At 37.9% G+C, this 4235-nt stretch overlaps 1 non-coding gene across 1 annotated transcript; it reads left to right on the forward strand.

Moving 5' to 3' along the window:
• Positions 1 to 2588: 2588 nt before the first annotated feature.
• LOC141676252 (small nucleolar RNA R71) lies at positions 2589 to 2695 on the forward strand. Its single transcript, XR_012556851.1, has one exon. It is a non-coding gene; the product is annotated as a small nucleolar RNA R71 (small nucleolar RNA).
• Positions 2696 to 4235: the final 1540 nt, after the last annotated feature.

Consider the following 4235-nt stretch of genomic DNA (forward strand, 5'->3'; position numbering starts at 1 on the left):
TCATGATCTAGATAAAAAGCAACCCTATAAGACTTTGTGAAAATATTTGTTTCTAGTATGAAAATCAATTCATTAAGACTTAAACATCCCTATATTCGTCATCACCACACTCAAATCAACATCAACTTATCAAATATCATAGTTCATCTTAAGGGATCATGCTAAATATGCATGCAAATGTAACTATATGAAATCACATAAAAACAAACAAATATGTCCTAATTGAAAAATCATGCAAAAATATGAATGAACTACAACTAAACATGTAATATGAATCTATATGAATCTATATGGACACACACTACTAATCCTTACATTATCACCCTCAAACTTAAAATTTTCAATATCCTCATTGAAGGTAATAATAAGGATTTCACGCATACCTAGTCGTCGGAAAGATCACCCTCCTCGGGTGGAGGATCAGGTGGCCAATCAACCTTGACAACAGTGGCTCGGAAAATAGTGCCCAAAGCCTGTGTCAAATCTGCAGCAAAACTACAGTGAATGTCGTGCATGGCCTCCATACGCCTAATTACTTGCCTGTACTGCTCATCACCAATACCAGTCCTATCAACTACCTGCTACACATGAGAAGAACCCACTGTAGGCATTGGAGGGTTCGTTCGGCTACCCTCTACATCATCAAAGATATATCTCAAGCCCTTATCATGTGGTGCACCTAAGAATGCATAACTCAAGTGATCTGGTAGTGGGTGAAGCTCAAGTGTGGAAACATTTTCAATAGACGGCTCGAGACGCTCTTGAGAAATTTTCAGCTCTGCTAACCCAAGAGAATCGAATGGCATATCTAACTTCATCTTCCATGGAGGTGCATTCAAAACCTCCAGTTGATCTACTCATTCCTTGTCATCAATAACTTATTTCCTCATTAAGGATCTCTCAAAGGTCTCTGACTTTGGCAATTGCTCAAGTTTCGAATTCATGACAGAGTCTACCCACTCTACTTTAAAGCACTCCTATTTAGCTGTGGGTAACTTTATTGCCTTGAACACATTAAAAGTGACCTTTTGATCGTGAACCTTCATCGTAAGCTCTCCTTTTTGTACATTAATCATAGTTCGGCCTGTAGCCAAGAATGGTCTTCCCAAGATGATGGGAATCTTCTTATCTTTCTCGAAATCAAGAATTACAAAATCAGCAGGGAAGATGAGTTTATCCACCTTGACCAAGACATCCTCCACTATACCTCGTGGATAAGTGATGGAACGATCAGCTAGTTACAATGACATGTATGTTGGTTTCGGATCAGGCAGACTAAGCTTCTTGAAGATAGACAAGGGCATCAGATTGATGATAGCTCCTAAATCACATAAACACTTATCGAATGAAAAGTTTCCGATGGTGCAAGGAATAATGAAGCTTTCAGGATCTTTAAGCTTCGGAGGCAACTTTTATTACAACACAGCACTGCATTCCTCCGTTAGAGCAACGGTCTCTAAGTCATCGAGCTTCACTTTATGAGAGAGAATACTTGCATAAACCTCGCATAGCTAGGCATCTATTCAAGAGCTTCAGCGAAAGGTATGTTGATATGAAGTTTCTTGAACATCTCCAAAAACTTCTCAAACTGCTTATCCAGCTTTTTCTTCTACAACCTCTTAGAAAGAGGAGGTGGAGGATAGATCTGTTTCTCCCCTGTATTACTCTCAGGAGGAGTGTGTTCCATAATAGTCTTCCTTGGTTCCACTTCCGCTTCCTTCTATACTTCTTCTTCAGCCAAAACTTTAGATTCTGGAACTTGAGATTTTTCAGGGCTTGCAACCTTCCCAGACCTCAATGTAATTGCCTTAACCTGATCTCTTGCTTCTCTCTTGCCTGGAACTTCTGTATCACTAGAAAGCATTCATGGTAGTCGATTCAATAAGGGGTTAGAAATTTGTCCTATCTAGTTCTCCAGATTCTGGATAGAAATAACCTGGCTTTGGCATATAAGAGCCTGGTTTTTGCACATAAGCCTCAACTCCCCCAATTCAGATTTTTCATTTGAAGATAGACCTGCATCATGAGTTTGGTGTTGAAGTTGGAGTTGTTGCATTGGTGCAAATTGTTATTGAAACCCAGAAGGGTTGAATTGTTTTGCTGCAAACTGCTAGAATGGCTATTACATCGTATTCTGATTGTTGCTCCATCTGAAGTTAGGATGATTCAAGGTGTCAGGATGATAAGTGTCTGGAACTGGTTGCTGCGATCTATGAAAGTTGCTCACAAACTGAGTTGATTCACTAGAAATAGCACATTGCTCCATCACATGCGAACCTACACATAACTCATAAACACTGGTTATCTGATTAACACCCAAGTTAGCCAGAGAATCGATCTTCATAGACAATTCCTTTAGTTGAGCAGTGATAGCCATAGATATATCCACCTCAAGAACTCTTGCTACCTTGCTCTGTGGCAATCTCTGGGTTGGTTACTGATATTCATTAGCAGCCATCAGTTCAATTAGATCATAAGCTTCCTCATAGCTATTTACCCATAAGGCTCCACCTGATGCTGCATCGAGCATGGGTCTGGACTGTGCTCCCAAACTATTATAAAAATAGTTGATGATCATCCAATCAGGCATTCTATAATGAGGACACTTACTAAGCATCTCTTTGTAGAACTCCCAAGCTTCACATAGCGATTCTCCCGTTTGCTGCGCAAATTGAGTAATAGCATTCCTGAGTGTAGCTGTCATCGCCATAGGGAAGAATTTAGTAAGAAACTTATGCACAAGTTCTTCCCAAGTAATAATCAAACCAGCTGATAGAGAGTGTAACCAGCTCTTAGCCTTGTCCCTCAGAGAGAATGGGATATGTCTCAGCTTCACAGCATCTTCAGAAACACCGTTGAACTTGAAGGTGTTACAGATCTCAATGAAATCCCTAATGTGCATATTGGGATCTTCAGTTAGAAAACCCCCAACCTGGATTGAATTCTGCACCGATTGAATTATGTCAGGCTTGATCTCAAAGGTATTGAAAGAGATATGTCCTAAGTCCAATCATGTATGAGGATTTAGGAATAACTTTTATATAATCTGTTTTGATTTCATTGATATTAATAAAAGACTTGTTTTGTTTTTATTGCGGGCTCTATCTATTTAAATGTTTAAATAAGATATACCACAGTTTAGAGTAAAGCTTTTTATGGATTGTGATGAGATCATAATAATGAGACCTAAAAGATGATAACTCTAAACTTAAATAGTTCCTGGTCGTAGGAATACTAACTGGTAATTAATAATCCGCAAAGATCGGTGCATACTATGATTGCTTCATTATGAAGGATGTCTGTTCTCATAGACATTTGTGTGCTGACACTATAGCAAGTTTGTTGGTGCTTATTATAGAATAAGTTCACTGAACATGACTCACACAGCTGAACAACTGATGGAGTTCACTCACGTGTTAGCAGTTGTTCACATAGTGATAGTTGTACAAGTATCCTTAGACTTGAGGTCATCATAGTCATCTTGTGTACACTGAACTATGCTTTGGTTTAGTTCTTAATCTCAAGGGACAATTATAAGGGCTCTATTGGGTATAGGAATTTGTACACGAAGATAGTGTATGATCAATAAAGGATCTACCCCTTCCAGTGAAGGAAGAGAATGTTCAATGCTGATACACTTATGTTAGTTCAGGAATCTCTGGCCAGAGTGAATGAAATTAGAAAGGAGTTTCTAATTTACATTAAATAAAACTAAGCATAGTGAATGGGAAAGCAAGTGAATAAATAAGATAGGCTTGACACAAGTTCCATGCCTTATATTTAATCGTGACATTGCAGGGTAGAAAGAATTAATTGTACGGTAACTACTCACTGAATAGGTTCTTGGTATTCTAAGCAGTGAATTCGTATTATCCAGATAGTCGGGATATGCTGAGAAGTATCCCTCACGATGTAGAATAAATATGATTAATTAATTAATCATATTTAATGAATTAGAGAATTTATATAAATAATGATAAAATAGTTTTTGATAGGGATAAATAAATCCTGATATTACATTAATTATACAAGATTGGGCTGTGAAGCCCAATAAGAAGATGTATGACATTCAGACCAGAAGGTTAACATGTTGATCAGGCCTGATGGACCAGATCGGTCCTGATGGAACAAAGAAGGCCCAAAAACCCTGATTATTTATTAATTTCGTAATTAATAAATAAGGGAGAAAAACAACTATTAAGATAATTCCTAGTGGGGATATAAATCCTTGTAGA

This window comes from Apium graveolens, chromosome 7 (assembly GCF_009905375.1).
Source record: "Apium graveolens cultivar Ventura chromosome 7, ASM990537v1, whole genome shotgun sequence".
Classification (NCBI taxonomy): domain Eukaryota; kingdom Viridiplantae; phylum Streptophyta; class Magnoliopsida; order Apiales; family Apiaceae; genus Apium; species Apium graveolens.